This window comes from Octopus bimaculoides, chromosome 3 (genome assembly GCF_001194135.2).
Source record: "Octopus bimaculoides isolate UCB-OBI-ISO-001 chromosome 3, ASM119413v2, whole genome shotgun sequence".
In the NCBI taxonomy this organism is placed as follows: Eukaryota; Metazoa; Mollusca; class Cephalopoda; order Octopoda; family Octopodidae; genus Octopus; species Octopus bimaculoides.
The window spans coordinates 136,127,179-136,141,283 of record NC_068983.1 but is presented as its reverse complement, the minus strand read 5'-3'; the positions used below and the strand labels follow the sequence as shown (position 1 = coordinate 136,141,283).

The following is a 14,105-nucleotide window of genomic DNA, read 5'->3' as shown; positions in this document are numbered from 1 at the left end:
TATATATATATATATTACTATTGATGTTGTTGTCATCATATATGTATATGATGTGTCTCTGTGTGTGTGTGTATATATATGTGTGTGTGTGTGTGTGTGTGTTTATATACATATGTATATATGTCTGTCTATGCTGGGTATGACTTTAAACTGTATCCTGTAGTGGAGCTGTGGTATGGGAATTCTGGTGTTTTGAGGAGTGTGGAACTATCTCTAAGCTACTACTGTTCCCAGGTCTAGTTTGATCTGGTGTAGTAGCACCTGTTAGGATCCCAGCTATGTGAACCACTGGGAATGAAGAATCCCTGGTTCTTGTTATAACTTCTTTCTAGGAAAAAGTAAAGTTATATAAAAAATCCTGAAGAGCAGTTGGTTTTTGGTTGTCTCAACTGCTGTTGTACCACTTGTGTTATGGCTGATTGCACTGAAAGGTGAGTTCAGTACATCTATGCTAACATATCAAAACAGAGGTTCTAAAAGCATAATGGTGTATGCACATAAATGAGCCCCTTTCTCAAAGTGTTCCAGTCAAGCCTTCCACTGCTTTCCCCCCACACCTTTCATCTCCCTGTCACTCATCCTCCATCACTCTTGTGTCTACTGCATTATTATTCTGTTGCTGTAAATAAATGAGAGCAGAATTATTTTTCATGTCATCTCTTCCTGTACTACCAGTTTTCTCTTCTCTCCTGAGCCACTTTTCATCAACATCCAGCTCTCATTCCTAACCCATCTCCACCACTCATATCAACCATCAACTCCTCCACATACACACTTGTTTACTATTCATTACATTCACCATTATATATTTCTTCTGACCACCTCCACCCCTCTCTACTAATCTATCACTTTCTTCTTCACTCTTTGCAGACTTTACCCACCCATGCCCACCTTCACATCTCCCTTCCTCTCATCCCTTTATCTCTTCTCTATCTACTGAGTTATTCCATTGCTCATTACCCTTTCTGTGATGCTAGTCATCACCTCCTTTGAGTCACTTCTATTGGCATTTAACTTTCATTTACCCACCCCTATCATCTAACTCATTCTTATCACCCTCTCCCTGAGCTACATCTGTTGATATCCATCCCTCATTCTTATCACCATCCTCACTATTTGTTCCTTACACCTTCACTCCTACCTGTGTTTCTAGCCATCTCTCATTCTCTCCCTACACTCTTACAACCTTTATCCACCTTACCTGATCTTCCAGCTCCACTCTACTTCATTTTCTTTCATCTACCCATATGTAATGCAGGGTAGCCATAAATCTCGTCCACAACTAACCTGTTCCTTCCCTTCTATCGTACTGTAATCCTGGAATACCTCATATAGGCCCTCTACTATTTTCCAACTCAGTCAAGGGTATTTGCAAGTTACAAGGTGACTTCACTAGTGCTGGTGCCATGTAAAAACACACAGTACATATTGTAAAGTGGTTGGTATTAGGAAGAATATGCAGACATTAAAGCAAGATGTGATCTCCTAACCCATCAGATTTTATCAAACTATTCGATCCATGCCAATATAGAAAGCTGATGTGAAATGATGATGTATATATACTGGGTATCCAATAAAGAAGGCAACATTTAAATAGGTGTTATATTTAAATACGCAACAGGTTTATGGGATGCATAATATGTATGTATGCATGCACATGGATTTATATATGCAGTTGAATAGATTACTGGTTCCACATGTATAGTGATATGGTTGTTTTGTGTTTATGCTAAGTGTGATTTTATTATGCAACAGAGCCTTTCATCATCATTGTTATTATTATAGTCATAATTGTAAGTTTGCAGAAAATATGCAGCTCTCTTTGCTTTTCATTACTTCATGCTAATGAAAGGAGAAGATGGAAGGATGGATGGTTGGATGGATGGATAGATACGCACATATATGGTAAAACTGACACTTAAAACAATTGTAACTGCACTCACCTATGCTTTCCTTTTTCTCTCTTTCAAATACATACACATGCATACTCACACATACACAAATATATACATACATAAATATAGATACATGTTCTAAATATGCAATCATTCATACTCCTTCTGTCTTTCTTTCCCTCTCTCCCACAAGTATACAATGTCACAAACATAAACACATTACATTAATTGATCAAATACTCATCTTCTCTTCCTCTTTTCACTAATTCTCTCCTTTTAAACCACCTCATTATATGTGTATCATTATGTGTGTATCTTTATAATCTAATTCATAGGACCATCTTATAGATTATTTATTACAGATCTTGAATGATTCATTTTGATCTGGGACCCCCATCTTACATTGTTTGGGATCCAATGTGGTAATTTGAGCACATTACATTCCAATTTGGTATCTGGCATGTTTTGTTTGTTATATCCTGATATAATGATAGTAATTAATCCTTTTACTACCATATTCCTGTTGAAATACACTGCCTTTGTTCCATTTAATTTTGAAAATAATGAGGAATTTATTAAAATAGCTATCATTATTAAGCTGGTGTTTGGAATATAAATTAACAAACTTCAATTGAAGCTATTAATTTAGATCACTTTAAAATGGTGAATTTGTATTGTAGAACAAGAAATATTCTTAGGAGGGTTGGCATCAAAAGAGTTAAAGTGAGAACCACAAGGTTACTTCTGTTGCTGTTGAAATATCAAGTTTTCTTGATTTTACTTGTAAGGATTGGCAGCCCAGTACAAAGTTTGGACTAAAAGAGATATTTCTCTTATATTGTTGAGTGTATTTGTGTCTGTATTTATGTGTTTGTTGGTTACTTTATACCATTGCACTTATACTGATTGAACTGAGCTGACTTGTGACAAGATAAGGACTATTCAATGACAGCTTAGTTCAATTTGATGTCTGCTGCTGAAGTGCATGACCTTACATTCTTAAAGACCAATGGAACTGTGGTCAATGGCTAGAACCTGGTACTTTGCCTTATTATTTGGAACTTATTTATTGAGTCATTAATAAAGAAAACAGAAATGAAAGACAAACCTCCACTCCCCTCTCTTGTCTAGGTTTGAACTCAAACAATTTCTTCCCCCTGTTAGGAGAATATTAATAATTTTGACTGTGTTACTGATCTATCTATAGTGTCACAAACTAACATTAGAGACATTTCTTCTCTGGTCGTTGTTGCAAGGATGAGCAGTAGCAATGACGATATACTGTACTAAGCATCTTACTGTATTTAGTTTCATCATCATTCTTACAGATTAGTGGCTCTGTGCCAATCATAGAAATTAATAATAATGATAATAATAATAGTAATGACAATAATGATGATGATGATAGTGATGATAAGGTATTCGATTGGCAGCAAGTGAATTACCTAGTGCTATTTAGTTACATTTCTTTATGTTATGATTTAAAATTCTGTAGGGGCTGCTAAGTTGAATACCAATCACCTAGAATCAGTATAGCCAAGAAAATGCCTTGTGGTATTTTGTCATATCCTGTTGCTTTCTGATTTCAAATCCTATTGAAATTAACATTGTCTTTTATCTCTCTAGGGCTGAACTAGTCAATTACTGGGCTTGATACAAATGACTATTCTCTTTCCCAAAATGTGTGGCCTTCTTTCTAAATTAGAAATCGTCGTTAACATCATCATCATCATTATTAGTAATTTTTTTTTTTTTTGTATTAAGGTATTGGAGTGGCACAGACTGTACAATGGTAGATTAAATGACATGTAGTATTTAGTTTCTTTTTGTTACATTCTGAGTTCAGATCCTGCCAAGGTGAACTTCACCATTTGATACCACTGTGGTCTTAAAATGATAGCAAACAAGTACTGAGGTTAATTTAGTTGACCATTCTTTCTCTTCTACAAATATGTGGCCTTGTGCCAATGAAAGAAATCTTTGGTTCTTAGATTTAGTCAGGTGGTGTATTTATATGTGTGTTCAGGTGAAAGTAAAGGTAGAAATAGAAGTAAGAGAGACTGTATAGATGTGGTGGGGAGAAGTTAATAGGAGAGGAGCAGAAAGAATGGTGGGATTGTTTTTTTCTTTTTATGTGTGTGTAAGTGGTTCAATTCATTTTCAATTTACTCAATTTATTTTCTTTGTACACAAGCAGAGATGAATTAAAGATGTATTTAGTTGTGAACATTTGTTTTTATTTGTGGGTGTGAAGTGTGAGAAGAAAAGATGGCAGCATGGGAAGGGGGAAGGAGGAGAGTTGAGACAGAGACAGAAATCGTGTGTGGTAAAAGTGACAATGAGAGAGAGAGAGAGAGAGAGAGAGAGAGAGAAAAATTGTTTATGTGCTTCGCTATGTGTGGGTGTCTCTGTCTGTCTATCTAAAAGCCCATACTTAGCCGGCAGTCTATTTCAAGCCTACACATATAAAATCATCTTTTCATCTTAATGACAACTCTTGTCTCCCATTTTCCCCATCATCACACCAGTCAAGCTCCTGTTACAGTGGCCTTACCTTATTTATTTGACTTTTGACAAATAAAATGACAACTAATTCTGCTAATCATACTGCTATTACCTTCACCAACACCACCAATAACTGCTGCTATTCCTACTATTATTACTATTACTACATCTTAAATATAAAATTCATTCTTTAGCAGGTTCAGGATACCTTTTTTTTTATCTAAACTGTGTTATTGAAGACAGAATCAGTAGAACAGAACTGAGCAAAATATCTGGTAGTATTTAGTTACATCCCTTTCCATTCTGATTTTAAATCCCACCAGGATCAGCTTCACTTTTCACTCTCCCTGAATCAATAAAATAAATGTCAGGCTTTGGAGTTAATTACATTGAAAACACTAATTTTTCCCAAATTTAGAAAGACAAAATTAATTTCGGGTTCCACTTGAAGCGAAAGGTGAGAGTAGAGAGGGAGGTGTTGCCCTACTGTATATTGAAAAGTGGCTGAGAGTGGCAAGTACAGCTAAAGTAAATAGGTCCTATCCCCGGTATGCATCTATAGGCTAAGGAATACTGCTGGAACAGGGCACCTGCTCTTGATAGCAAAGGTAATTTTGGATCTCTAGGACTCCTTGATTTTTAAGGTGGCAATCTTTCTTAAAGGAATTTTTCCTATGTGTACATACTGTGTCGACTGTCATTATTCATGTCATCCAGTTTCAATGTAAACCCCCACATTTAACCTGTCTCTGTAATGTCTCTTTAACTATCACCTTTGTGGCAATAATAAAAGATTATTTTTGATGATGATGATGATGATTATTGTTTCAGATTTTGGCCCAAGGCCAGCAATTTTAGTGAGAATGGGTTGGTCAATTACAATGACCCCAGTGCTCAGTTGTTACTTATTTTATCAATACCAAAAGAATGAAAAGAAAGTTGACTATGGTTGAATTTGAACTTGGAATATGAAGAAATGCCATTAAACATTTAGTCTAATGCCTTAAGATTTTACCAGCTTATTATGATAGCAACAACAACAACAACAACAATAATAATAACAATAATTTCTTATACCAGTACAAGATGACAAACTTCAAAAGGATGGGAAGAGTATTCTGAACCAAGTATATTACTATTACCTATTTATTTTTACCAGAAGGATGGAAGACAAAGTCAACCTTGGCAGGTTATCAACATTGAAAAACATAACTATTATTAGAACCCCACAGCCTTAGGTGTTGTTTTAATAGTAATAATTTATTTGTTTATTTTCTTTCACTGACCACTTTTGCAAGGAATGATTGCATAATCCAACTGAGTGGACCTCAGTGCATTACTGATATTTTTAGCACTACACACTCACCTCCAATGATGTATTATAATGCAGAATATTTATTTTGTTAATAAAATACTGTAAAACACCTAATCTGGCTAAATACTATCTAGGTACTTGGCAGAAATGGAAAAATGTTAGAGTAATTGAACTGAATGTTTTTTTTCTGTTTTTGCTTACATCCCTTTATGTTCTGAGATCAAATACAACAAGGGTTGTTTGTATTTTCCATCATCCAGGGTGTCAGTGAAATAAGTGCCAGCCAAATAGTTGCTTCAATCTCACCAATTACACCTTTTCTACAAATATGTGGCCTCCTGCCTACATAAGAAACAACAACTATTATCATCATCATCATCATCATCATCATGTATGCAGCAAAATCGTAGAACCGTTACAACATCGGAGAAAATGCTTTACTGTATTTCTTCCAGCTCATTGCATACTGAGTTCAAATTCCACTGAGGTCAACATTGCCTTTCATCCTTTCAGGGTAGATAAATGAATACCAGTTGATCACTGGTGCTTATTTTATCAATGTTGATGTAATAGGCTTACCACTCTCTTACTGTTGCTGGCTTTGTGCCAAAATTTGAAACTACTACTTCTATTAAGGCAGCAAGCTGGCAAAGTTAACACACTGGACATAATACTTTACAGTATTTCTTTCAGCTCTTTATGTTCTCAGTTCAAATCCTACCAAGGTCAACTTTACCTTTCATCCTTATGGGATTGATAAAATAAGCACCCACCAAGTACTGGGACCAATGTAATTGGCCTGCCCTCTCCCATCAGAATTTCAGGCCTTGTGTCAAAATTAGAAGGCCAATAAAGGAAATCACTATTATTGCCACAAATTTGGTGGGGAGGGATTTACAGGTTAAACCAACTCCATAATAATAATGGTAATAGCTTTCTAACATAGGCACAAAGTCAGAAATTTGAAGCAGTGGAGGAGATAGTCAATAACATCAAGACTAATATTTGACTGGTACTTTATTTTATTGATCCCAGAGGGATGGAAGGCAAAGTTGATCTCAATGGAATTTGGACTCAGAATGTAAAGAGCCATAAACAAGTGTGTTGTCCTTCAAGATCTGCTTTCAAATTCTTCTAGGATCAATGGAAACGTACCAACCATTTACTGTGGTTGACTCAATAGATAGTACATACCTCCCTACTGTCAATTTATGTCCATGTACCACAGAAATCATCATTATTACCATTATTGTTTATTATTATTACTATTATTATTATTATTATTATTATTATTATTATTATTATTATTAAGGCTGCAAGCTGGGAGAGTTGTTAGCACGCAGGGCAAAATGTTTAGTGGCATTGCATCCGTCTGCATGATTTGAATTCAAATTCCGCCAAGGTCGACTTAGCTTTTTATCTTTTTGGGGTCAATAAATTAAGTACCAGTGAAACACTGGGGTCAATGTAACTGAATAGTACCTTCCCCACAAATTGTAGGCTTTGTACCTTTAGTAGAAAGGATTATTATTATTGTTGCTGTTGTTGTTGTTTTAAAAAATAGGAAAATAAAAGAAATCATTATAATTAAAACTATTTTTAGGGTTATGGATGTCAGAAATGGTAGAGTGCCTGATAAAATGTTCTGTAATATTTAGTTACATCCCTTTACGTTCTGAGTTCAAATCCTGCTGGATTCAATTTTTTTCCCTTATCTTTGGGCAATCGAAATATACCTGCTAAGTACTGAGTAAATTAAAATAAATTGCATTGCACTTTCAAAATTTGTGACCTTGTGCCTATACAAGACATTATTATTATTATTATTATTATTATTATTATTAGTTAATACAGTGCATGAAAGTATGGGTATTAAATAGATAGATATAAATAGAATGAGAAGGCAAACATCCTGAGGGACTAAAACCTACATATTCTTATAAGCACTCAAGGTAATGAATATTTTAATTAATCACTATTATTGTTGTTATTTCTTATATAGTTACGAGCTCTGAGATGTGTAGCTGAAGAAATATGAGAAGTTAGGAAGTGGCAATGTTCTTGTATTTCCAAAAATCATATAGCACTTGCAACACTATGAAGAATACCATTACTTGTAAAAGTATCCAGTGTTAGTGAAATCTTAAATTTATCAACCTCTATGGTTAATAGACACAGCACAAACAACAGGTTCTGTGATAAATATCAAGGTATTGATAATGCAAAATATCTAAATAGGTGTCAATAAATCACTTTATGACATGAAGATTCATGCATAGGTAGTAATAATAGAGGGTGCTCTTGTCACAATTGAGAAAATGTGTGTGGTAGGGAAAGGTTCTTGTTTCTTTCTCAATTGTTTTTTTTGTTTCTGTTTTCTTTATTTTTACTAATTCTTTTCATTCTGTGCAAAATAATTTTGGCAAGTTCTGAGGTAACTAAAATTAACAAAAGAATGACTACAACAACGATGATGATGGTGGTGGTGGTGGTAACTGGAATCAATTCATTTTTTTAATTACTGTTTATATCTTTCTTTTCATTCTCCCTCTATCTCTTTCACTTTCTCCCTCTCTCTTTCCGTTTCTTTCTTTCACTCCCTCTCTTTCTTTCTTCTCCTCTCTTATACATACACACACATGCCAGCCCCTATCCTAGTGATAGTTTTATATTTTCCATGATTTTATATTTTTTCTTTATTACTTTAATTAGATATTATTCACAAGCACATGTACATACATGCTTATACATATATATGCACATAACTACACACACACACACACATATATATGCACACTAAACTAGTACACACTTTAACTATCCATCCATCTCTTTATCAAGCTCTTTTCACCAACAGTGTCCCTAATATTTTTTTATGACTACCTCTTCACCAAATACATGCAGCCTACACACACACACGCACACACAACCTCGCATAGGTGTCTATGTGCATTTGTTCATATGCGCAACAAACACACTCATGAGCACCTCTGCAGAGATACATATTTGCCTACATACACACGTGTGTACAACACCTGTCTTTTGAACTGATATATATATACTTTAGCTACCTAACCATCCAGCTATAGATATTTGTCGACAATTTGTCTATCCCTTTCCTTTATCATGTACCTTGGACTTACACAAGCACATATACATGCACACACACACACACGCACATGCATACCCACACACACACACACACGCACATGCATACCCACACACACACACATACACATATGCACGTGTGCACACACACACACACATGCACACACAACCACCACTTACATACACTCATTCCTTTGTACAGTTCTGTATCTTTCTCTCCATTCCATTCAGGGTTTTATTTTTATTTCATTCCTCCTCCCCCACCCCCACCCCACCCACACAATCAATATGAGAATAACTTTATAATAGATCTCTTTGCAGAATATCTTCACTGTCAACACTTGATGTTGATCAATTGGTTTTTCAAAAGTGAGAGTTAATAAGCACAAGGAGATAGCAATAACTAGAAAAAATGCTTTGTTAACCAGTTAACACGATGTGAACGTATAATAAATAAATATCTATATAGAAAAACCTTTATTATTAATAATTGATGTTTGGGCAATTCATTTTTCAAAACTGATAAGTGATCAGTATTATCAACCCTTGGAAAAGAGAAGGCAACAACAGACACAACTGCAACAACAAAACTGCTAAGTAATCAACAATTGTTTACTTACCTTAAGTCTTTCATCTTGCCCTTAGCAGTAGGGTTGGTGATTTCCACTGTTTCTATTTAACACAACCTCTCATTCCTTTTTTTCTTAACAGAATAAATGGTATTCCATATGTTAGAAAATATATTTATTTTGGATTTTTGTTGTTGTTGTTGTAACAAAAGGGATTGCTGTTTGTTTTACTGTGTGTATGTGTATGTGTAATAATTTTTTTTTTTTTTTTTTGCAAACAAAAAGACCAACAGACAGATAAACAAACACAAAAGAACAGGGAGCACTGGAAGTGATCAGCTAATAATTCCTTGATATGAAAATAGATGATTGTCAATTTAAGTTCCTTGTAACATTAGGCTCCCTTTTCTGGGTGAGCTTTTTGTGGTTTTGATAAGAGATATGTATAGATATGTGTTTACGCACATGTGTATGGCAGGTGAGTATGTGTATGTGATTAAGAGAATGTGAGTTCATGTAAAAAGTGTTTGCGTCTTTCTGTTTTGTCTGTTTGTGTGTTTGTGTTGGTTTTTCTGTTTATGACTGTTCTTTTTTTCTTTCTGTTTTCAGCTATTTAGCGGCTTTTCTGTTGAGTATTTATATACCTATATCCTTAATGGAATGGACATGTAACACTCAGGCACTCAAATATATATACATATACACACAAATATAAAACAATTACATCTCATATACCTATAAATTCGTACAGATTGACTTTATGCGTTTGTGTATATATATATATTACATATATTTACACACAAAAATATACACTCACAGTCAGTCTAGTATATTGACAATAGGGTACAACAATCTATTTCACACACACACATGCATATATATATGCATATATTTATGTATATATATATATAATTATATATATATGTATGTGTGTGTGCCTGTGTTTGTGTTTGAACTTGAAACAGAAAGTAAAGGTAACTCTCGCTTTAGCGAAAATGGTTTACCTGTAAAGCTAAGGGTCGGTTTTACCTGAGTGTTGTTGTACTGTGTGTGTAAACTATATAGAAGTAGAGTGTCTCATTTAAAGAAGATAGACAAAGTGGAGGTGAGATTTGTTTTGTTTGTTAGTTTTCTTCTTGTTTATCTTGATTTTAGGTGTGTTGTTTCTGTATGAGTGTGTGTTTAGTTTGAGCTTATGATGTATGCTGTGCTGTGGTGTACATGCGTATCTTAAGTCAACTCAAATGAGTTGCATGGACAGTTAAAGGCAATAATAATAATAATAATAATAATAATAATAATAATCCAGATGGAAGTGTTGTAATAATGTAGATAAAAAGAATCCTAGTGACAACAATACTAAGTGTATATATGTATATGTATGTACATATATATATTTATTTATATATTTATATATATATATATATATATAAATATATATTTATATATACACACAGCACACTAGGCCTTTAACTGTCAGAGCTGCTCCAATGTGCTCACTTCTGCTAACAGCTCTAGCATTAGTTAAGATAAAAAAAAATATCTTATTTTTTCTTCTTCCTTTCTTTTTTCTTTTCTTTTCTTTTCTTTTTTTTTTCTTTTTTTGGTAATATTTGTCTTCTTCTAAGGATCTGTGGACTAAGAATTTATCTAAGTATCTTTCACCTCCACCTCTCTGGCTCCACCTCTACCTCCTTTCCTCCTCATCCTTCTCTCCCTGCTACTTCTACTTTTGCTACTACTGCTGCTGCTGCCAATATTGTTATTTCTGATGATGTTGTTGTTGTTGTGGTTGTTGTTGCCAGCTGACTGCTGTTCCTCAAACAAGCTCCTTGCAGCTACCATTCCAGATCACTTAAAACATATACCGAGCTCTTAACTTCAGCTCTCCTATATGCTGCCTGTTCTATTTGGTCTGTTCTCTTTTTCTCTACATATCTGTGTGTGTGTGTGTGTGTGTGTGTGTGTGTGTGTGTGTGAACGAAAGGGAGTAAGAAAGGGAAAGAGAGAGAGAGAGAGAGTATTGGATGGGAATTAGTTATTGTTATGAGGATATTGTTATAGTTCGAAAACCTACTGAATTTGCACCCTCAAATTAATGCATTTATTTAAATCTTCCTGTTCTGTGCTTGTGCTCCTATATTGTGTACTAGTCCTCTCTTTCTTTCTCTACCTCTCTCTTTACATACACACATGCACACTGATGAGGGTCTCCCTTCCCATGATATATAATCTAAAATGCAGTACCTTGGTTGTGTAACACAACCTTAACAAATACTATCTTCCACCTTGTTCCCACCACGAAGTCCATTAAACTACTGCTTTTCTCAGATTTTTCTCTTACCTGCCAACCCAAATACCTTTTTCCTGTAGCTTTCATCCTGGACTAAGGTGTAACTGCTATAGAAAAACAAGGACTCCTTTTGCATTTCTTCACAGATAGATAGATAGATAGATAGCTATACAGGTAAACAGGTAAATTTATTATTTAATAAATGCAATCATAAAAATGTCATTGCATATAACACCAGACACACACACACAGAGGCACACAACAAAAAGGGATGTGGGTCTGTTGGCTGTATATTGCAGCCTAACAATCTATCACTACCCCAACACCAATGTTGCTGCTGCTGCTGCTGCTGGTACTACTACTGCCACCTTCCACACCACCACTACCGTTCATACCACTACTAACACTGCTACTACCCAATATGAATAAAACAGCTAAACAGTTAAGACAAGCTTATTTCACAGTCATGCTGTATCCAGATGTTGGTTAGCCTGGCAAGGTACCTGCTCTCACCTTATGTTAAAGCAAAACAAGTCAGCAAGGGAACCTCTACATGATCGTACATGCTAGAAAGAGTAGCCAAATCTCCCTCATATCAAACCATAATGTCTAAGAAAAGAACCTATTGAATAATGTGGTCTTTAGTTCCCTGCACATTAGTAAAAGACTGGGTACTCATAGCTAGTATGCCTTCATATGTCAGCTCAATCAGGGCTGACCTGGAACTAAACAACAACTACAAAACAACTACACATTGTATCTGTGTGTATATTGATGAGAACAGATACAGTGTATAAAAAGGAACAACTTAGTTACTCTTAGCTTTTTAGTTTTTTAGGGGGGGGGCACTTTATTTTTATTATTATTATTATTATTATTACAGTAGTTAAATTAAACTGTTTACAAATAGAACTTGTGTGATTAAGAATATGAAGTGACAGGTCCACTGTCCTTGTTATAAGGGTTTATTATCTCAGACATTAGTGTAGCCCTGATGATTCTTGCTTAGTACTCAGAGTACCAACAACTCCAGTCGCTACTGGTGAACATTCAAGTACTTTTGCTCCATCAGCAATTCCATTCCAATACCAACTTACCAGTGATTCTTCCAACCACAAATTAAGCAACCTAATGTCACACATGTATCTATGTGTGTTTATGTATATTCATACATATTCTCGCTCTCTCCCTTTCTTTGTCTTTTTCTGTTTCTATCTGTCTGTCTCTCTCTCTCCCTCCCCCTCTCTCTCTCTCATACACACATATAGATATCAATATTGATTTTAATCTCAGGGTGGTACACTTGTAAAGACAGTAAACTAAAAGCCTTGGAATGGTTATGTATTTAATGCCTACAGGGGTCAGTATCAGTAATATATTAATGTTGATTCATTTGCATTTAATCTTTTTGTTAAAGGATTTGGACCTATTACTGCCTATACGTGGTCAACTTGCTAGAAATAGCGGTCAAATATCTTATAAGTTACCTTATACTGGATAATGTAGCCCCCTGTGTGAGAAAAAATTTTTTTTAACCGAATGAGATGGTCACCAGTGGAATGTTTTTGATCAAAGCTCTCCATCAGAGCTGATTTGTGGTCAACAACAACATCAATTATAATGTTAACATAAATCAGAAATTGCATGAGTCAATTTATACCTGTATATATAACCTGTTAATACTAACATGTAAGTACTAACTAATAGTCACTTTTTATACACTGTATCTGTTCTCATCAATTTCTTCAGTATCTTGTTTCATGAATGAAATTTTCTCTCTCTGTCTCGCTTTCTTTCTTTCTATCTTTCTCTCCCTCTCTTTTCCTCTATCCTTCTGTCTTTATCCCTTCCTTTTCTCTCTGCTTCTCTCTTACTCTCTCCTCTCTTCCTCTGTCTCTCTTCTCTCTCCTTCTTCCTCTTTCTCTCACCCACTTTGTATGTTCTAAATAGCCTCTAGCTAACCACATGTATGTGTTGATGTGTATATTATATGACCATATACTGGAATATTTAAATATTTAATAAGTTCACTTTACAATCATGAAGCTTTGAGTTCAATCCCACTGAATGGTACCTTGCACAAGTGCCTTCATTCATAATCTCAGGTCAACCTAAGCATTGTGACTAAAACTTAGAACTCAAAAACTATACTAAAGCATGTAATTACACTTGTAATTCAAAGGGCCGACCTTATATATTGTGTCAGACTGAGCCTGCCTTAGAATTACATCAAAGTTACAAGTGATGTAATTCTAAGTAGTTGCTTTATTGATTGGGTACCCTAAATAACATCATGGAAACTCATATGTGATCCATATATTTTATATAATACTTAAGCATACACACACATATAGGAATACAAACATATACAACACACACACTTATATATATATTCTATATATATATATATATATATATAT

General features: G+C 34.7%; 1 protein-coding gene across 1 annotated transcript in view; it reads left to right on the top strand.

Annotated features, from left to right (window-relative positions):
- The window catches only part of LOC106872357 (mRNA-decapping enzyme 1A), a 329,154-nt gene that overhangs the window by 255,301 nt on the left and 59,748 nt on the right, over positions 1-14,105 (top strand). The gene's annotated exons all lie outside the window — the stretch shown is intronic.